General features: G+C 36.6%; 2 pseudogenes; both read right to left on the bottom strand.

Annotated features, from left to right (window-relative positions):
- Positions 1-7662: 7662 nt before the first annotated feature.
- Positions 7663-8240, bottom strand: LOC102823446 (annotated as a pseudogene).
- Positions 8241-8911: 671 nt separating this feature from the next.
- Positions 8912-9481, bottom strand: LOC102823823 (annotated as a pseudogene).
- Between the last annotated feature and the right edge of the window lie 13883 nt (positions 9482-23364).

Genomic DNA, 23364 nt, shown 5'->3' on the forward strand with positions numbered 1-23364 from the left:
CATCCTGCCAAGGAACAGAACAGCGAGAAGCCTTATGCATGAAAAGTTCATTGTTTAGCAAAGCGACAATGAATGTCCCCTTGGTTGGCAAAGCTAGGGGTACTTCATGCAGGGGCCCCACAGTTTCTAGCTTTTCCTTGGGAAAATAGTTTATTTCTTATTTCCTTATAAGAAGTTTTAGAAAACATTGCGTAATTATTAGATACTTTAAACAAACCTCAAGTTAAAATAGTTGCCTTTCACATTAACATTAACTTTCATACCATATTCAATCTTATGTAGTTATAAAAATTGTTTTTTACATTAACAACAAGTTTTAACATTAGAAATAACCACACTAGCTAAAGTTTTAGCAATTCCAGTTTGGGATTGTAAGAAACATTCCATGTAGTTTTAGTCAAGGACATTAAGGCCTTTAGATAGCAGCTTAGGAGATAGTCAAGGGCAGTGAGAGCTTGGGAACAGAAGTAAAAATTTGATTAGTGGTTTTGAAAAATTATTAGCATGAGAGAATTTCTGCTTTGTTCATAACTATGAAACTTTAGGGTACTTTTATGTTCTTGTTTTTATTGTTTGATCAATTATATATATGACCAGTTATAGTAAAAGTTATGTTTTTGATTGTAAGCTGTAACTAATGAATCTATAGAAAGTAATAGATGTTGGTAAAGTTAGAAGTTAAGATGTAGAACTTTGTTTAAAATTAACCTGACATTTTAAAGAGGATTAGAGAAAAACAAATCAAGGCTAAACTAGACATTTTAGGGAGGATTAGAGAGAAACAGAGTCGCTCATAGAAGGCAGACGTTATCAAGTTAACTAAGGAGTAACTAAGGAGTATAGAGATGCAGGAATGTTTGGTGACCATGTGTTCCCCTTGTACCGTTGATGTAACACTATAATATCTGACTGATTTGTAACTGCTTGTACGTGACTATTGTGAGATCATAGTATATTCTAAATGGGATATAAGAAGCAACAATTTTGAAATAAAGCAAGCAGTCAGTGAGAGAGTCATCATTACCATCATCTGCCTGAGACTCAAAATGACCCATTGATTCTGTTTTTTTTTTTCATTTGCCGACTTCACATCCTCTTCCAAGAGTCTCCTAATAATTTGTCAAGGCTGGTCCCCGGCAATAAACCATAAATTGTTCATATGCAAATTCAAACTGAAGCTGAAGAAAATGAAAATATGTCCACCAGAGCCAAAATATGACCTTGAACATATCCTACCTGAATTTAGAGATCATCTGAAGAACAAATATGAAACATTAGACACTAAAGACCGAAGACCAGAAGAGTAGTGGGATGACATCAAGAACATCATACAGAGAGAAAGCAAAAGGTCATTAAGAAGACATGAAAGAAGGAAAAAACCAAAATGGATGTCAAAAGAGATTCTGAAACTTGCTCTCCAGCAAAGAGATGCTAAAGTAAATGGAAGAAGAGAGAAAGTACAAGAGCTGAACAGAAATTTCAAAGGTGAGTCCAAAAGGACAAAGCCAAATATTATTATGAAATGTCCAAAGACCTGGAGTTAGAAAACCAAAAAGGAAGAACACATTCAGTATTTCTCAAGCTGAGCAAATTGAAGAAAAATTCAAGCCTCGACTTTCACTACTGAAGGATTCTCTGGGCAAATTATTGAATGATGCAGAAAGCATAAAAAAAGATGGAAAGAATACACAGAATCACTGTATCCAAAAGAAATGGTCAATGTTCAACCATCTCAAGAGGTAGCATATGATGAAGAGCCAATCTTGTGAAGGAAAAGTCCAAGGTGCATTGAAGACATTGGCCAAAAAAAAGGCACCAGTAATTGATGGACTATAAGTTGAAATCATTCAAATGATTTGGCACTGGGGATATTTACTCATCTATGCCAAGAAATTTATAAAACAACTACTTGGACAACTGACTGGAAGAGATCTGTATTTCTGCCCATTCCAAAGATAGGTGACCTAACAGAATGCAGAAATCACCAGACAAAATCATTGATATCCCATATGAGTAAAATTTTACTAAAGGTAGTTCAGAAATGACTGTAACCATACATAGACAGAGAATATCCGGAGGTTCAAACCAGATTCAGAAGAGGACCTGGAAAGAGGGATATCATTGCTGACATCAAATGGATTTTGGCTGAAAGTATAGAATACAAGAAAGATGTTTACCTGTGCTTTATTGACTATGTAAAGCCTTTCGATTGTGTGGATCATGACAAGCTATAGAAAATATTGCAAAGTATGAGTATTCCAGACTACTTAATTGTCCTCATGTGGAACCTGCTCATAAACTAAGAAGCAGTTTTTCCACCAGAACAAGGGAACACCAAATCGTTCAAAACTAGGAAAGGTGTGTTCTGAGGTTGCATGCTTTCACCATGCTTATCCAATCTGTATCCTGAGCAAATAATCCTGAGAAGCTGGATTATATGGAGAAAAGTGTGGCATCCGGATTGGAGGAAGAGTTATTAGTAACCTACAATACGCAGATGATACAGTCTTGTTTGCTGAAAGCAAAGAAGACTTAAGATACTCACAGATGAAGATCAAAGACCACAGCCTTCAGTATGGATTGCATCTTAATGTTGATAAAACAAAAATCCTCACCACTGGACCAATAAACAACATTCTTATCAGTGGAGAAATAATTGAAAGTTGTCAAAGGCTTCATTTTGCTCATTATCAACCATCAACACTTACAGAAGTAGCAGTCAAGAATTCAAACAATGTATTGCATTAGGTAAATCTGCTGCACAGGAGCTTTTTAAGTGTGGAAGAGCAAAGATGTCAGTTTCGGGACTAAGTTGTGCCTGACCAAAGCCATGGTATTTTCAATAACCTCATATGCATGTGAAAGCTGGACAGTGAATAAGGAAGACTGTAGAAGAATTTATGCATTTGAGTTATGGTGTTGGAGGAGAATATTGAGAGTACCTTGAACTGCCGAAAGAACACAAATAGATTTATACTGGAAGAAGAACAGCCAGAGTGCTCCTGGAAGCCAGGATGGCCAGACTTTGGACATACTTTAAACTCATCAGGAGGAACCAATCACTGGAGAAGGATATCATGTTTGGTAAGTTGGAGGGTTGGAGAAAAAGAGGAATACCCCCAGTGAGATGGATTGGCCAAGTGGCAGCTTCAATGGGCTCAGTCATAGCAATGATTTTGAAGTTGGCACAGAGTGGACATTGTTACCTGCCATTGTGCATATCAGTACCGCCTGGATGCTACCTAACAACAAAAATTAAAATGGAAGTCCTAATATACATCACTTACTCTCCACCCCCTTTCCTTTCCGTTTTTATTTTTTATTTTAGTTTATTTTAATTGCTGAGTGTCATCTCTGTTTCTGTTTTCATTTTTGAAACTTTATTTTACCTTTGAGAATTCTGCATCTTTGTTGGTATATGGATGATGAGGCAGGGTTTTAATTTAAGGTTGTTGTCTGATTTACTAGTTCTTTCCAAAGAACAAATTCTCTGTCCAAAGAACAAATTCTCTTCGTTTCTTTTTATCTGGGAATGTCCTAATTTCAATAATATATTTGAGAAAATACAATTACTGGATTCATGCTTTGAGTTAGCGATTTTTATCATTGTGATTTTATATACGTCATATTGCCTCTTTGTCCTCACAGTTTCTGTTGCTTTATAGGTGATATTTCATTTCTGTAGAGCTGCTCTCAGAATTCTTTCACTGTCTCTTTGTTGGAAAGTTTGGTTACATTACATCTCGATAATTTTCTTTGGGAGTCTATTCAATTTAGGGTTCATTGAGCTTCTTGGGCAGTCATTTTCTCATCTTTCATCATATTATGAATATTTGCTGCCATCAACTCTGGAAAGATTCTCTCTATGCTTTTGTTTGTCTCTTTCTGTCCTTGAATTCAAATCCAATGCAGATTTTCCCCTTGATAGTGTCTCATGGAAAAATGGACAGCCCGTAGTGGTGGGAAATTCTCATATTACTTGGGGCTATGCATTAGTTAGTGAGGTCTAGTTGAGGGGACTCTGTGGGGAGGCCACCGGGTGAGGGTCAAGATAGGGCATGTGATGTCACTGGAGCAGTTCATGCTTCTTGGTGAGACAAGTAGCCGCACTGGAGATGGAGATGTCTTGGATGGGTTGCCAGACCTACACCAGTTACGAAGTGAGTGGTTAATGGGATGGGGTGGGCTCAGGCATGTGATACACCGCAGGCACTTGTTGAGTGGGAAAGGGGGAAATAGGGGACTGGAGTGGGTAGCTAGGAAGAAGGGACAGATTGAACTGTAGTCTCAGTGATTGGGAAAAATAGGGGAAGACAGATGGGTTCATGTCTCTAGTCACCAGAAGTGTGGGCAGAAGGAGTTTGTGTTCCTCAGGTACTTGTGCTCCTAGGTGAAGTTGTCTTGGAATTTGCCATTGACTGCAGTCAGTAATCAGATCCTGGACCTGCTGAAGTTCAAGAGTTGTGGTATCTATTGGTTGGTGTACATCACCTGCTCTAGTATTTAAAGATTGCTGCTTTGGAGTAAACCTGTCTCTGGATCCTAGCTAGCTCCCTATTTTCTGGATGCCAGATTCTCTGAAACTCTCATCCACCATGTTAGTTATCTAGAAGCAATACAAGTGAATGACTTTAACATTTAAATAAAAACTTACTTTCACAGTTTAAGACGTTAGAAGTCTGAATTTAGAGCACTGGTTCTGGAGACCTATACTGCCACACCAGGACTCCTTCATGGGGGGTTACTACTTTTTAACTGCCAAATCACTGAGAATCCAGGCCCATCCAACTAGTCACAAAACCTTAACTATCATAGTCCACTTCTTGTGAACTTGGCACCTTTACATATCTGCTTAAATCATACATAATATCTAAATAAAATAAATTATAAAGTCAAACTTGTACCTAACATAATGCAATTAACACCCATACAACTGAAAATGCACTAACTGCATTATGTTATCCCCAAATTCTTCCAAGTTCAAATTCAAACTGGGGACAAAATTCCTCTTCATCTGTGAATCTAAAATACAAGTTGTTGTTGTTAGGTGCCATTGAGTCAGTACCGACTCATAGCGACCTTATTCACAGCATAACGAAACACTCTCCGATCCTGAGCCAACCTCACTATCGTTGCCACGCTAGACCTCATTGATGCTGCCACTTTGCCAATCCATCTCTTTGGGAGTTTTCCTCTTTTTCTCTGACCCTCCACCTTACCAAACATGATATCCTTCTCCAGAGACTGGTGCCTCCTGACAATATGTCCAAAGTATGAGAAACAAAGTTTGGCCATCTTGGCCTCCAAGGAGCACTCTGGCTGCACTTCTTCCAACACAGATCTGTTGTTTCTTTTGGCAGCCCATGGCACTTGCAACATTCTCCTCCAACACCATAACTCAAAAGCATCAATTCTTCTATGGTCTTCCTTATTCACGGTCTGGCTTTCACATGTATATAAGGTTATTGAAAATACCATGACTTGGTTCAGGTGCACCTTAGTCTTCAAGCTGACGTCTATGTTCTTCAACACTTAAAAAAGATCTTGTGCAGCAGATTTTCCTAATGCAAACATACAAGTCACCTGCTTCTAAATACAGGGTTTAGCCAAAGAGTACACATTTCCATCACAAGCAGTAGCAACTGAAGGGCTAAAACAGATAACAGGCACCAAGCAAGTTAAAAATCCAGCAAAACAATTTACATTAACTTTCAAGGCTTGAAAAAAAACCCTCTGTTTTGTGAGACTATCTAGGCAATGACCCTTTCCTAAAGACTCTGTTGGCTCTACATTCTGGTTTCTGGGTAGAGGCCGCTCAACCCTGAACTTCAACTCTGCCTTCTGTGACCACTGGAACAATTCTACTCCCTCTGTTTTGGGTGTTCCCATTCTCCTAATCTGTCTGAGTGGTGACCCCTATCTCCAGGCCCTGGCCTTGTTCTTCTGCCATCGGACACCCATGAATATAGCGGTGCCAATCCCTCAGCTTTGGACAGAGGACTCATCTTAACAACAGCTCCACATTCCAACACTGAGTTGGTGAAAAAGCCCACTCTTTGAAATGTAAGAAACACTTCGAAATCTCTGAGGTTGTGGTTCTACCCTTGGAAAATCCAGAGGCCATGACCATACCTTTTGAGACTGTGGTAGCTCTGTTTTGCATGCTTCTTGATCAGTAAAGACTTCAATCTGGAGTAATATAATTGCATTATGTTAGATCACAAGATGGGGAGTGGCTACCATCTGACTGCCAAACCACTGAGAATCCAGGTCCAGCCAAGATGACACAAAATCTGAACTCTCATACCTTCTTTCCTATGCTTTCCCTCCTCAGATCCGAATCTTTTTCTGCTCACCTTGCATCCCTCTGGATGTGGTGTGTGTTTACTCAGTTTCTATATTCTTTATTGAGGATATTGTGAAGCTACATTGCAATTCAAATGTGGGATCATTACTGACTTTATCTAATGATGGTCATACTGAACTGAGAAGACAGGCAGAGCTTCTCAGTCACACAGGAATGTACTTCCTCATTTGTTGCATTCATTAAAAATTTCCTTCTAGTTTGTGTTCAATTCATTTCTTTATCCTTTCTTTTGATGTCCATGATTTTAATATTGTAATCTGCATTATTTTATTTGTTTTTTCATGTCTTTGATTACTAAGTCCCCACCATGGCTTCTTCTCTAAACTTTTTATTTTGATGTGCATTTTTAAGAGTTTGTTTTTCCAGATACAACTCACATACCATAAGATTAATTCATTTGATGTGTGCAATGAAATGGTTTATAGGATAATTATTAACTTATGCAGTACTTATAAGGAAAAAATTTAATGCTTTTACCCTAAACTAAAGGCTACCCTCATTAGCAATCACACTAAATTTATAACCAATTCCCAGAGTTCTAGATGGCACTAATCTACTTTCTATCTTTATAAATTACCTTTTGTGGAATTTTCAAATTACTATCGTTAAATGTCTTTGAGTCATTTCCTCACAGCAACCCTTGTAGGATTCCTGAGGCTTTTTAAATCTTTGAAGGAGCAGAAATCCACATTTTTGCCCCACAGAGAGGTTGACAGTCTTGAATCATGGACTTTGTTGCTTATAGTCTAGTGTTTATTGTATGTGATCTTTGGTGATGAACTTATTTCACTAACATAAGCTTTTCAAGATTTATCTGGGTATGCTGTTGTAGTTGTTGTTAGGGGTCATCGAGTCCATTTCTACTCAGCAATCCTATACATAGCAGAACAAAATGCTGCCTGGTCTGGCACCATCTTCACAATTGTTGATATACTTCAGCCCAATGCTGCCTCCACTGTGCCAGTCCATCATGTTGGGGATTTTTCTCTTTTACACTGACCTTCCTCTTTACCAAACATGATGACCTTCTCCAGGTACTGGTCCTTCCTGATAACAAGTACAAATATGAGAGACAAAGTCTCATCATCCTGACTTCTAAGGAGCACTCTAGCTATACTTCATCCAGCCCACATTTGTTTGTTCTTCCTTTATTTTCCATCTTCAGCTAAGATCCATCTGACCCTAGTAGTGATACCCTTCATTCTACATTCTCTTCTGAATTCAATTTAAATTTCTGACAGTTCTCTGTCAATATGCTTTTTTTTTTTTTTTTGAGTTGTAAGTTTTTTATTATCTCATTTCTTGCATTTGAAATATTCTTCAATGACATCCTTGGCTTGAGATACTTTGCCACACTCCTTAACAACCACACAATTGCAACCTACCACTTTGCGAGGTTTTCCCTCTTGGTAAGTTTTGCAGAGGCCTATCCATACCTCTAAGGAGCTCTGGTAGCATAGTGGTTACGAATCAGGCTGTTAACCTCACAGTCAGCAGTTTGAAACTACCAGCTGTCCCACTGGAGAAAGATGAGGCTTTCTGCTCCCATAAAGATTTACAGCCTTGGAAACCCTGTGCAGGGTCGCTATGAGTCGGAACCGACTCCATGGCACATAACAACAACAACAATCCATTCCGCTAACTTCTTGTTGTCATCAACCTTAATAAGATTGATTTGGTGTTCAGCACTTAACGCCTCGACTAACTTGACCTACATAGGCTCATCACAGTTGGATGCAAGCACACAAAGATGGGCTTGGCGCTTGTCTAGGGCTTGGGCAGCTTCGCGAATTCCATGTGCTAGGCCACCATGGATGAGGGTGATCTTCAACACCTCTTGTAAAGCAGTGTTATCGTCCATTACACCTCAAGCTGTAACCTCCCTGGCATGAGTTACTGGTGGAGAGGATTGTTGAGCGCACCTCGCCCTGCCCCACCGTGCAGCTTGGCAGCAACAGAGTCTTAGTCTTGGAAAGGGGTAAGAACCAATACGCTTTTTTTTTTTTTTTTTTTTGCTTTTTTAGGTTCTTAATTTAATTCTCAGAATAATCCTGTTTATAGAGGAAACTGAGGCTTAGATAGGTTAAGTAACTTTCCTAACGGGTCACAACTAGTAAATGGTAGAATCCAGTGATTTGCTTGAGCTGGAGAGCGGCACACCATTAGGTTAGTCTCCACAGTCCCTTCTCTGTCACCCAAGTCATCCCGTGTGAAGCACATTCAAGACAGCTGCAAAGCAAACTGCCCGGATAAAGCAGAGGCTAGTTTAGATAGTCTATGCTTTCCTTCAGTGACTATGGTATGTTTGAAAGCCAAGGAAAGGGTTTTAGGTAAAAGCTACCCTAATCCCTTCAGAGATTTGAAAGCTGTCTACTTTGTTATGTTAAGAGCTTTTAGATGTTTCTCACACCTACAATAATGTATTTTTCTTATTGCCACTCCTGCTATTTTAAAGATACCCATTATTGCAGATGGAGGGTTCATGATCATTTTAACAGGGTACTTTTGCTTAAGAAATCAAGAAGCAATTGCCAGCATCAAATCTTAATCTTCAGAGAACATCATCTCCACAAGGTTGGCCTGAAGACAGATTCTACCAGTTTTTGAGGTGTTCCATATTTAAGTAGTGCAGGCACTGCAGTTACTTTCAACTTCTTTCTGAAGTCAATATTTGGATCTTTCCAGTAAGGTTTCTCTCCTACTTGGCAGTAGATGAACACACATCCTTCACTAATAAGCTTCAGACCCTCTAGTACAACTGGTTCGGCCAGCACGCAGTTGGGGCACCAACTTTTCCCTTCGGCGTCCTTGTTGTTGTTGTTGTTAAGTGCCGTCGAGTCAGTTCTGACCCATAGCGACCCTGTACAGGGTTTCCGAGGGTGTAAATCTTTACGGGAGTAGAAAACCTCATCTTTCTCCTGCGGAGCGGCTGGTAGTTTCGAACCGCTGACCTTAAAGTTCACAGCCCGATTTGTAACCACTACGCTACCAGAGCTCCTTGTCGGCGTCCTTAGAGTCCGTAAAATAGGCATAAACGGCCTTGCCCTTGTGGTGCTCTACAGCCCGGCTGAATTCCTCAAAGCTGGAGACACGTACAGTCTCGTAGAAGGCCATTGGGAAAAAGTCAAGAACCAATATAGTTTTTTTTTAAGAACCAATATACTTTTGAAGCCATTTTAAAAATTATGTTCAGCAAAATTTTACTAGCCTGTGTTGTTAATGATATTGTTCGATGACATCCACATTACATTGGGTCACCTCGCTTTCGAATGTGCACAAATTTGGATCCATTCCAGTTTGTTGGCTAGGTTATCTGTGTTGCAATTTTCTTGCTATAAATGAGTGAATGCCCCCAGTGCTGAATCAGTTTATTGAACGATTTCAGTATGTATTCCATCACCTTCTGTAGCCTTGGTTTTCGCCAATGCCTTCAGTACAACTTGGACTTCTTCCTTTAGCCCCATCAGTTCTTGATCACATGTTGTTGTTAAGTGCCATTGAGTAGATCCCAACCCATAGGGACCCTGTATAGGGTTGTCGAGGAGCAGCTGGTGAGCTTGAACTGTCGACCTTGCTGTTCAAACGATTTTGCAGTCTGACGCGCTACACTGAGACTCACATACTGACTCTTAAAATGTTTGAACAGTGACTATATTATCTACCATCTTCTTTTGAAGATCATTCAGTATTTTATCAGTGTTACTGTTGTTGTTAACCATTTAGTTGGTTCCTATTCATAGCAACCATTATTATAAAAGAATGAAAACTTCTGGTTCTTCCCAGCCTCACAATCTTTGTTATGCTTGACCCTGTTGCTGCTGGCACTGTATTAATCCATCTAGTTGGGGGTTTTGCTCTTATTTGCTGATGCTTCACTTTACTTCACCTGACGTCCTTCTAGTGACTGTTCTCTGATTGTATATCAAAGTATGAGAGACAAAATCTCACCATCATGGCTTCTAAGTAGCATTTTTGGCTATACTCCTTCAAAGCAGATTTTTTGGTCTTCTGGAAGTCCATAGCACTTTTAATATTATTCTCCAACACCATAACTCATATGCATCTATTCTTCTAGGGTCTTCCTTATGCACTTTAATGCTTTCACATGCATATGAGGCTATTGAAAATACTATGACTTTGGTCAGGCTCACCCTGGTCCTCAAATATCATCTTTGCTCTTAAACACGTTAAGGAGATATTGTGTGGCAGATTTGCCTAGTGTAATTTGAGGTTTTAACTATTTCTTCAGTTCCTTCAGCTTGCACATGTCATTATAATGCTTTACTTTGTCTCTTTGAGCTGCCCTTTGAAATTTTCTGTTCAGATCTTTGAATTCTTCTTTTCTTCCATTCTCTTTAGAAAGTCTATGCTGGATGGCAAATTTCAGAGTCTCTTCTTATATCCATTTTGGTCTTATCTTCCTTTCCTGTCTTTTTAATGACCTTGTGCTTTCTGCTTGTATGATGTTCTTGATGTCATCCCATAACTCTTCTGTTCTTGGATCATTTTTGTTGTTATTGTTATGTGCCATCGAGTTGGTACTGACCCATAGTGACCTTATGCACAGCTGAATTAAACACTGCCCGATCCTGGCCCAACCTCACTGCTGTTGCCATGCTTGAGTCCATCGATGCTGCCACTTGGCCAATCCATCTCGTTGAGGGTCTTCCTCTTTTTCTCTGACCCTCCACCTTACCAAACATGATATCCTTCTCCAGCTACTGGTTCCTCCTGACAATATATCTGAAGTATGGGAAATGAAGTTTGGCCATCTTGGCCTCCAAGGAGCACTCTGGCTGCACTTCTTCCAAAACGGATCTCTTGGTTCTTTTGCCAACCCATGACACTTTCAATATTCTCCTCCAACACCATGACTCAAAAGCATGAATTCTTCTATGGTCTTCTTGGGTTGTTAGTGACAAATAAAATCTCTTCTTGAGAAGGTGTTTAAATTTAGGTGAGATATTTTCAAGTTCATATTTGTTCTCGTAAACTTGTTTTAATTTTTTCAGCTTCATCTTGAACTTGCATATGAGCCATTGATGGTCTGTTCCACAGTGTGCTCCTGGCCTATTTTTAGCTTATGATATGGAGCTTTTCCACCATTTCTTGCCAAAGATGTAGTCATTCTGATTCTTGTGCATTTCATCTGGTGAGATACATGTATATGATCATCTTTTATATTGTTTAAAAAAGGTATTTGCAATGAAGAGGTCATATCAATGCCTCATTTACTCTTATTGCAAAATAATATTCCTGTGCACAGATATAAATTTTACTTGCCTGTATATTAATTGATGTATCTGTTGGGTTGATAGATTTATATTTTCATTTCTCTTGAGCCTGTAGCTAGGTTTAGAATTACTGGGACACATGACACTCTAAGACAAGTACTGGACTGCTAACAACAAGATGAGCAGTTCAGACCCATCAGCTGCTCCTTGGAAACCCTTTACAAGTTTGCTATGAGTCAAAACTGGACTCCTGGTGTGGTGCTATGGGTTAATGCGCCAGGCTGCAAAGCAGTTGAACTTCAAGGTCGGTGCTTCAAGCTCACCTGCTTCTTGGAAACCCTATACAGGGTTGCTATGGGTCAGAACCAACTCGACGGCACTTAGTAACAATAACAACAATGATTCAAAACTGATTTGAAGGAACTTAACAACAACATAATAATAACAAATATATGTTCAAACTTCAGGGGAGCTTTCAGACTGCTATCCAAAGTAACTGCACCATTTTACATTTCTACAAGGAGTGCATAACATTTCCAGTGTGTCTACATCTATGCCAATATTTGATACTGTTTACCATATTGACTGGAGACATCCTAGTGAGTGTCAAGTGTTATTTCATTGAGTTTTTAATTTCCGTTTTCTTGACAGTTAATGATGATCATTTAAAAAATATGTTTATTAACCATTTGTAAGTTTTCTTTGGAGAAATAACTATTGAGATTTTGCCCATATTATAATTATGTTATTTTTGCTTAGATTATTGTGTTATCAGGTGTCTTTCTGCAATCTAGAAGCAAATTTCTTATGAGATATTTAACCTCCAAATCTTTTCCTTAATTTGTATTTTTTTCACTTTCTTGATGGTTTAATATTTTTAGTTTCTTGATGTTTTCATTTCAGCAAATCAAATTTATCTGCTTATTTTATTTTTGTGCTTTTGGTGTCATATCTGACATGACATTACTTAACCCACAATTACTACAAAAATTTACTCATAGATTTTCTTCTAAGATTTTCCTAGCTTTATTTGTGATTGTGTGTATTATTACTTTCCCATTCTCTCAGTTTAATACTTTTAAGACGAACAGTTGGATCTCTTATTGGTGTTGTCCTAATGCTTAGGTAGACTGGCCTGTTTTCCTGATATAAGAGAGAAGCTTTCAATCTTTCACCATTATAATGTCAAGTCTGGAGGTTGTTATATTCTCTTTAATAGTCCCTATATTAATGGGATCAAACATGAAAACATTTGTGAAGATGGTGCAGGGACAGACAGAATTTTGTTTTGTTTTACATAGGATCACTATGAGTCATAACCAACTTAAGGCACACAGTAATCTGAATAGTCACAAAAAGAACATTATGAAAGGATATTAGAGTTTATCAAGTTCTGTTTCTGTGCATGTTTGGCTTATTATTTGGTATTGTCTAATTCTATTAATCTAGTGTACTGGATTAATTAATTTTTAAATTTAAATGAAACACATTCATTAATGAGTCCCAATGGATCACAGTGTGTATTCTTTTCTATTTATTTAGGTTATTAGTATATTGTTAAAGATGTTTGTGTCTCTATCTGTAATAAAAGTGGTAGATAACAAGCAAATTTGTCACTTTTAGGACTAAGGCTTACGTGACCAAACCCATAATCTTTTCATTCATCTCATATTGATGTGAAAACTGGAAAATAAATAAGATGGATTGGAGATGAATTGATCTATTTCAATAATGGTGTTGGTAAAGAATATTGATATACCATGGATTGCCAGAAGAACAAACAAATCTGTGTTAGAAGTACAACCAAAATGCTCCTTAGTGGTGAGGAGGGCAGGACGCCTCATATAATTTGGACATGTTATCTATCAGTAGGGACCCACCCACTAACCAAATCCACTCAGAGGGACCCTATGTAGGATTTACAAGACTGTAAATCTCTATGGGAGCAAAAATCTCCTTTCTCTCCACAGAGCAGCTGATGGATTTGAACTACTAACCTTATGGTTAGCAGTTCAACCAATCCCTGTAAAAATACCATCATATTTGGTAAAGCAGAGGATCCAAAAAAATAAAATAGGAAGACCCTCAAAGAGATGGTCTAAGACAGGATTATAGCAGTGGACTCAGCATAACAATTGTGAGAACAGCACAGGACCAGGCAGTGTTTCCTTCTACTGTACATAGAGTCACTATGAATCAGAATCAGCTATATGAATCTAAAACACCAGATCTATGAATCTAAAACACTATGAATCATAAAACACATAAGGGCAACTATTCTACAGGTTTCTTTGTTTTGTTTTGTTTTTTGTTTCCTTGTAATATATTTGTCTGGTTTTGATGTCAGTGTAATACTGATGTTATAAAATCCATTGTGAAGTATTTCTTTTGTTTTTTTCTATGTTTGTTTTTTGAGTAGAGTGATAGTTTTTGTGTCAATTTGACTAGGCCAAGATTTTTAGGGGCTTGGCAGCTGAGATGTAGTTATCCCCATGATCAGATCTAATATTATATAATCAACTCTATAATGAAATTTCATTGGGATGTGGCCTACTTTGGAAATATATGACACTCAGGTAACATTTGCTTTCTCTTTGCTGGGTCTAGATATTGCTTGTTCTCCAAACTCTGGTTCTCAGGACCTAAGCTAGTGGCCTGCTCTATTACCATCCAATCCTGGGAGTCATCAGCAGACTGACTGCCTTCTTGCCTGCCTCCCTTTCAGCCTGCTTGTTTTTTGACCCACCTATGTTGGCTCATCAGCCCGTAAGTTGTGCCTTGATTTGACTTCTAACCCATAGACTGACCACTTCTACAACTGTGATATAAATCTATCTTTATATATACATATATAAACTTCACTGGTTTTACTTCTCTAGAGAACACACCTTAAGACAGACACCAAAAACAATTTACTAATTCAATAATTTTAGCATGTTTATTTAAATGATATTGACTACATTGTTCTTTTTGCACAATGTTATCTACTTTTTCTAAATTATTCCACCATGTTAACATAAACTCAATCTCCGCTAAACAAAAACATTGCATTTCCCCCTGTCTCCCACTCTTGGCAGCAGCAAATCATCTTTGATTTCTAGAGATGTGTTTATTTTGCATAAATGACATCATACAGTATTTGTTCTTTTGTAATTGATTTTTTCTTACCACAATATTTTCAGGATTAATCCATGCATCAATATTTATTTTCATTTTATGACTGAGTAATATGCTACTGCATTTATGCATCACATTTTGTTTATCCACTCATCTGTTGATGGACATTTCAATTATTTCCCCCTTTGGACTATAGTTAAAAGTGCTGCACTAAACAATGACAAAAAAAGTTTCTGTTTATTTTCCTGCTTTTGTTTTTTTTTTCTGTTTATATACCCAGGATTTGGATTTCTGGCTTCAAGAAAATGGCACCAAACAATACCATCCTTCCCATAGCACTCCCTAAGCTTGTCTGATAATTCATTATAATGACCACACCATACTCACAGTTGTGTGATTTATTAGGGAAGTTGATAGGCTACAATTCAGAGTCAGAAATATTTAAGGCAAAGTCTTCCAATTAGGATAACCTTTCCTCAGCTCTCCCCACAGGCAGACCTCTCTCTTGCTCTTGGTCCCTTGACTTGACCTCTGCATTCCTCAGGTCAAGCTACATTAGCCTATTAATAAATGTCCAAAAGGCATATCATTATACTATAAGCCGGAGCCTGATGACACTCATTTCTAGTTCTGTGGATCCTCAAATTAAACTTAGATCCTCAAATTAAAACCTGCAGGCACCCAACTCTGTAAGCAAGTCTCCTGCTCAAAGTCACTCAGTTTTACTTGCTCCATGGATGGTGAAGCCCAGTGCTTCATCTAGTGCTTGGGATCTTGGTTCTGCTACTGCGTCTCTTCCAGTTCTCTGCTGTAACCGCTTTCTGTTGCTGAGTTGAGGCGGTTCAATGCACCAGGATCTCAGGATCCAAAGGATGTGCTCCACTTCTGGTTCTTTTTTGATGAGATATCCCCTCATGCTTTTGAGATGGCTCATTTTATAACCATTTTAGAATTCCATGATTGTATGATCATAATTAACTCTCAACAATAATTTACAAATGAATCATATTATTCTATGAGTATCTTCTCCACCTTTACTTAACTGGACTAATCAGGAGAAGGGTTATGTGGTGAGAGTTACAAGGACTAAGACTAGAAGAGACATTAAATAATGCACTACACCATAGTGGTTCATATGATAGTTCTATATTCAACATTTTAAGGAACTAGGAAATTTTATTCTAAATTAATCGTGCAATATTTTAAGTAACTGCAAGTGTCTTACTTAACTATTATGTCTTCCAGTGTAGTTGTGCCTAAAGTTTTCATATGTTAATATTGTTTTTGTTGTTGTTAGATGCCATCGAGTTAGTTCTAACTTATAATGACCCCATGTACAACAGAATGAAACACTACAGTGTCTTGCACCAGCTTCTCAATGTTGTTACATTTGAGCCCTTTGCTGTGACACTATGTCAATCCATCCTCTTAGGTGTCTTCCTTCTTTTCATTGATCCTCAACCTTACCAAGCATGATGTCCTTCTCCAGAAACAGGTCCCTCCTAAAAACATGTCTGAAGTATAAGAAACAAAGTTTCTCATTCTTGGTTCCAAGGGAGCATTGCCTCTGTACTTCTTTCAAAACAGAACTGTTTGTTATTTTGGTAGTTCTTGGTACATTTAATTTAACATATTATTCCCAACACCATTCTTCAAATACATCAGTACTTCTACAAGCTTACAAGCTTCCTTTTTCATTGTATGACTTTCATGTGCATATGCAGCGATTAAAAATACCTGGCTTGGGTCAGGCAAACTGGTATCTTTGCTCTTGAAGCCTTTAAAAAGGTCATTTGCATCAGATTCATCTAATGCAATGTGCCATTTGGTTTCTTGACTTATATTTTCATGTATGTTGTTTGTGTATTCAAGTAAAATTAAGTCTTTGGCAACTTCAGTCTTTTCTCCATTTATCATGATACTATTTATTGGTACAGTTGTGGGGATCTTTGTTTTCTTTACATTAAGGTGCAATTCATACTGTGAACCTTTTTTCATCAATAAATACTTCAAGTCCTCTGCACATCTGGAGAGAAAGTTTGTATTATCTGCATAATGAGTCTTCCTTCAAACCTGAGGCAACAGTCTTCTTCATATAATCCAGCTTCTCAAATTGTTTGTTCAGCATACAAAGTGAATAAGTAATAAACATGTTGAAAGGATTTAGCCCTTTCACACATCTTTCTTGATTTTAAACTATTCAGTATAACCTTGCTCTTTTCTAACAATTGCCTCTTCGTCTATGTAAAGGTTTCTCATAAACATAAATAAGTGTTCTGGAATACTCATTCTTCACAGTGTTATCCATAGTTTGTGAGAAATGACACAGTCAAAATCTTTGAATAGTTAATAAAACACAGGTAAACATTTTTCTAGGATTTTCTGTTTTCAACCAAGATCCATCTGATATCAACAATGAAATCCATATTTCCAAGTTCTTTTCTGAATCTAGCTTGAAACTCTGGCATTTCCTTGTCAATGTACAGTTGCAATATTGTAACCAATTTTGAATTATCTTCAGCAAAATTTTACTTGCTTGTGATATTAATAATATCATCTGATGATTTCTGCCTTCCATTGGGTGACATCTCTTTGGCAGGTGATAAATAAGGATCTCTACCAATCAGTTGGCCAGGTACCTGTCTTCCTAATTTCTTGGCATAGATGAGTGAGTACTTCCAGTACTGCATCAGTTTGTTGAAATATTTAAAATTACATTCCATCAATTCCTGGATCCTTGTTTTTCACCCATGCCTTCTTTCTGTGCAGCGTGTACTACTTTCTTCAGTACCATTGGTTCTTGATCATATCCTACCTCATGAAAAGGTTGAACATCTACCGTATCTTTTAAGTACAGTGATTCTGTGTATACTTTTCCATCTTCTTCTGATGCTTTCTTCATCATTCCGTATTTTCTGATATAATCCTTCAGTATTTCAAGTTGAGGCTTCAGTTTGTTTTTCAGTTCTTTTTCCTTGTGAAATTCTGAGAGTGTTCTCATATAGTTTTCTAACTTCCTTTTTGCACATTGTTTTTTGCACATTTCATTATAATACTTGACTTTCATCTCAAGTTGCCCTTTAAAATGTTCTATTCAGCTCTTTGATTCCCTCATTTCTTCCATTCTTTTTAGCTTCTGTATGCTTAAGTACAAGTTTCAGAGTCTCTTCTGATACCCATTGCAGTCTTTTCTTTCTTTCTTGTCTTTCTAATGACCTTTTTTTTGTTGTTGTTGTTTCTTCATCTTGATGTCATCTCATAGCACTTTTCATTTTTTGATTATTAGTGTCTTATGCATTAAATATGTTCCTAGGATGGCCTGTAAATTCAGGTGGGATACATTCAAGGTTGTATTTTGGCTGTTTTCAATTATTTCATTTCCTTTTCAGTCTGAACTTGCATATGCTATATTGATGATCTGTTCCACAGTTGGTCCCAGGCCTTGTTTTTGCTGATGATATTAAGATGTTTCAACATTTCTTCCCACAGATTTAATCAATTTGATTCCTGTGTATTCCATTTGGGAGGTCCAAGTATAAAGTCACCTTTTATGCTGTTTAAAGCGTAGTGGGTTACAAATGGGCTGCTAACTGCAAGGTCAACAGTTTGAATCTACCAATTGCTTTGTGGGATAAAGATAAAGCTTTCTGCTCCTGTAAAGATTTAAAGCTTGGGAAATCTTATATAGGATCTCTGTAAGTCAGAACCAACTCGATGGCATACAACCAACCAATCAAACAAAGAAGGCATTTCAGTGAAAAAATTGTTGTTTCAGAAATCTAACATGTGACCTCCAGCATCATTTCTATCATCAAAGCCACATTTCTCAACTGCTAATCTTTCCTCTTTGTTTCCAACTTTAGCATTCCAATCACCAGTAATTGTCAGTGTGTCTCCATTATATTGCTAATAAAAGTCAGAGTGAAGAAGTTGGCATCATCGCATATTGTTTACTTGTAAGTGCATTTCTTTTTAGTTAATTTTTATGTTAAAGTTTAAGAATTGAATTCACTCTGTAGGAACTTTGCTTTACATATGTATTTCATTTCAGGAAAGTGATTCAGATACTATAAAATATTAACTATTGATAGGGTGCATTGTGTTTCAAAGATTGATATCCAATTATGTTTCGTTCCAAACTCTACATTGTTCTACTACCACTCTTTCTTTTTCTCACTAGACTCTTACATTTCCATGAATTTTTGTTTTAGCTCTTGTTATGAAAGATTTCTCTTGCTATTGGTATTCCACATAATTGTATGAATTATTTCCTTCTCTCACTTTTATCTCTACTCAATGATCTCCTAACATTGCTTTTTTTTAAACATAGATAACAATGTCATAATTTTTCATTCTTGTCTTTGTATTTATTCATAGCACAAACTATTGTAATTAATTATTAATTTAGATGTATTTTTTTCTCTAACCAAAGGTACAATATATTAGAATTTTAGTATCAATACACTGGAATAGAGCCTGACATAAAGACAGTTACCTAAATATACTGTTGAGGTCATTAAAATTGAAATGCATAATCAAAACAATAAGTAGAAAATACATGTCTGTATAAGCAAGGAATTCTGAGAGCATAGTGATTACGAATTGGGCTATTAACCTCAGGGTCAGCAGTTTGAAACTACCAGCTGTTCCATGGGAGAAAGATGAGGCTTTCTGCTCCTGTAAAGAGTTACAGTCTTGGAAATCCTGAACAGGGTTGCTATGAGTCAGAACCGACTCCATGGTACATAACAACAACAACATAAGCAAATTGATAAATAAATGTGGAACTTTTAGAAAAATTACATTCCCTATTATGTAATATTACCATCATTATGAAAATATTCTAAGTATTATATTTAGAAATTCCTCTTATGTTAACATTCTGTCCACTTATATTTTAGTTAACTTTATGGACAATTTAGTAGAAAGTTTGATGATTCTAAAATCTTCTAACTAGTCATTATATTTAAAATAATCTACCTAAGGGAGTGGTAAGGAGCTCTAGTAGTATAGTGGTTATGAGTCTGACTGCTAGTCTCATGGTCAGTAGTTTGAAACTACCATTATTTCTGTGGAAGAAAGATGAGGCTCTCTGCTCACATAAAAACCTTATACAGGGTCATTATGAGTTGGAACCAAATCCAAGGCACATAACCACCACTAACCACCAAGGGAGTAGTTGGAGCAAGGATATTTTCTTTCACGTCGTATGAGATCATGATACTAATAACAATAAGAAGATGGTTGTTGCTGTTAAATGTCATCAAGTTTATTCTGAATCATTGTGACCCTGTTTTTGAGGAGCAACTGGTGGTTTTAAAATGTTGACCTTTTGATTAACAGTTCAGTAATTTCCTACAGTTTTTATATAATAAGATTATATATGTAGAAAATTACAATGCATGCATGCAGCAAAAGGAAAAGCATGTTCATGACAAAATAAGGGAGACGTGGTTAAATGATTAATTATAAATATCTCTCATTTCTATTTAATTGTTTGTTGATTGATTGGCTGGTTAGGTTATTGAATTGTCAAAATGTTGTGCTTCCATGTGCATACTGCATGTCAAATACTTAGGAATTCTGTATTTCAACTATATTTTTACAGTAAATCTTTTAAGATTTTGATAAAACTATGGGATCATACAGGAGACGAAAGTTCCATGAGAGCAAAGGCGTAGGTTTTGTCTGCCTGCATGGCCACTAAGTAAAGGGGTCAACACCAGTAGATTTGGAGTATTAGCACATGTAAGTGCCAATTTATTCATTAAAATGTTGACTGGATCAAATCTACTTAAACAATGTTGATCACTTTTCATTGTGTTCTAACCAATAAATTATCATATTTTCTCTATTAAAATATGAGGTGGAGGGCTTCAAATATTTCATGGAAAAATTCCATTGTCTTTTCATTCCATTTTCCCATGAAATTTAAAAAATCCCTTCTTATCTCCAATTCTTTGCCATTCTTTCTGGTAAGAATAATTTCCATTCTAATTATTCAATATTCCAAATTCTCCTGGAAAAAATTCTTCAATATTAAGGACTATGAAAACAACATGTGAGTTTTTCCCTACTCACTGACAGTTGTTGGTCTTTGTCATAAATCTATTAAAGACAAATAGTAACACCAAATATGTTTTGAACATTTATTCTAGTCCAAGTATTTTTATGTATGTTTCTTTTCTATATTTTATCTTCAAGTTCCCTTGCAAGTTAGGGATTACTATCATCTTCTTTGTCCATATATGACTGAGGTATAGAGCCAAGACTGCAAGTGGCAAAGACAATGCATGACCTAGGAAGTCTGTAAAATTAGAGTCCATGTTCTAGCTACTTTGATATACCATACCTTAGTGTGACCCAGGATAGAATATGAGAATTTATTAGAGGACCCTCCTTTTCCTATCTTGATTAAAATTCATATTGTTAAGGTTACCAATTCAGACAACTGTGGGTTGCACTCTTTCTAGTGGGAGATTTTTCAAGTATATGTTTGATATGTTGGATAAGAGTAAAAGATATACGGGGATGACAAGGAATACATTTTCCATTGCTCATTAAATTAATAAGATTTGATCTTGGATAGCAATGCTATAGTGCAGACAACAGACATAAGAAGCACACAGGAGGCAAAGAGACAGAGAAAGAGAGACTTAAAATGGTGATGAAAACAAAACTTTGCCTTCCTGAAACATTTCACCTTGGACCAGTCCTTTTACCAAGCTTTTGAAGTATTAACACCAATACAGTCTCTGAGTTGTGCTTTTAGTTGACTGCTGCCTCTTATTCTTTTCATCAATCTCCTAAGAAGAGTGTGTTGGTAAGCAATGGGAGAGCAATTATTGTGATGTTTTATGGAAACCCATGAAAAGATACATAAGCTATGATCTTATTATTTAATTATAAGAGGATCTTTAATAAGAGAATCATATTTGAGCCTATTCTCTGGATTTAAAAGATCCATATTTTATTCATTAATCTATCAAGGATAAAGTGTTAATTTTTAAGAGTTATAGCTTAACATTTAAGGGGATGATGCTCATACATTTTTTATTCCATATAGGAAACACTCGTGATTCTCTTGTATACAGTTTTATTAGAGATACTCATGGATTATAAACACTACTGCCTTCTATGTCCGTGTGTAGATTTGTGTGAGCCTGTGTATGCTTAAGTGTGTGCCTGCCCATATATATGGGATGCTGTGTCTGTATAAGAGATAATGGGTGATTAGGTGGTGGGGAGCAACTTAAATTCAATGAATGGTTCAGAGAAAACAAAAATAAATGTCACTAAAATGTTATTTGGTATAAAAACAGATCATTTGTCTTCATATGCCATTTTGCCTTCCTAATAATTGTAACTCCAATGTTCATTCATCCAGACATCAGCGTCTCTCTAAAACTAATATTGTACCTGGAAATTATTTTTTTTTTTACTTTCTCCTTTATCCAGATTTCCCCCATTTATTATTTTTGCTGCTTTATAGCATAGACACCAAAATGTGATAAGGAAATGAAAGTGAAAATTAGATAATTTCGCTATTTTTCATCGTAAATCATCTATAATGTTGGGTTAAAATGATATTTCCAATGTCGTGCCAAATTTATGTTTCTTGAATAAATCTCTGTTGGTCTTAATGCAGATAAACATTTTTATTTGATGTTGAATTCATTTAAAAATGATTAATTAATTCTCAATTCTTCTCTTACTCTACATCCTTTTATTTTTATATTAAGTCAGTTTTGTTAGTTTATATCTTTCTAGAAAATTTCCCATTTCATGTTACTTAATTTATTAGTATGCATTTGCTCTTAATTCATTTTATTACTATGTTGTTAAGATAATATTCCCTCGTTCACCCCTGACTTTAGTAACTTGAGCCTCCTCTCTGTTTTTTTCTTGGTCAGTCTACCTAAAGGTCTGCCTTTAAAATTTTCAAAGTAAAACTTTTGGTTTTATTGATTTTCTTTATGCTATTTAAAAATTCTCATTTTAATTACTCTTTGCTCTATTTATTATTACTTTCCTTCTACTTTCTCTAGTTTTAGTTTGTTCTTTTTGCAGTGTCTAGATTGCTAACTTCCAGGTCAGCTGTTCAAAACCACCAGCCACTCCTTTGAAACCCTATGTAGGGTTGCTATGATTAGAATTGACTGAATGACATTTACAACAACAATAATAATGTAAAATGTTAGATTATTGTTTTAGGATCCTAAAAACTAAGGAAGGGTGCATTTACAATTCTATTGCTTTCCATAAGTATTGGTATAAAAGATTCATTGACCCTATTCAAAGGATAAGCTTTGATAGCATAGTGGTTATGAGTCGGGCTGTTAACCTTTTGCTCAACAGTACTAAACTACAGCCATTTTGTGGCTTTCTGTTCTCTTAAATATTTTTTGTTGTTGTTAACTGCTGTCAAGTCAGTTCCGACCCATAGCAACCCTGCAACAGGGTTTCCTAGGCTGTAAATCTTTACGGGAGCAGAAAGCCTCATCTTTCTTCTGCAGAACAGCTGGTAGTTTCGAACTGCTGACCTTGAGGTTCATAGCCCTATTTGTAACCACTATGCTACCAGAGCTCACATCCTCGCAAACCTTATGAAGGGTCGCTATGAGTTGGAACTGACTCCATGGCACA

This window comes from Chrysochloris asiatica, unplaced genomic scaffold (assembly GCF_000296735.1).
Source record: "Chrysochloris asiatica unplaced genomic scaffold, ChrAsi1.0 scaffold00045, whole genome shotgun sequence".
Taxonomy (NCBI): Eukaryota; Metazoa; Chordata; class Mammalia; order Afrosoricida; family Chrysochloridae; genus Chrysochloris; species Chrysochloris asiatica.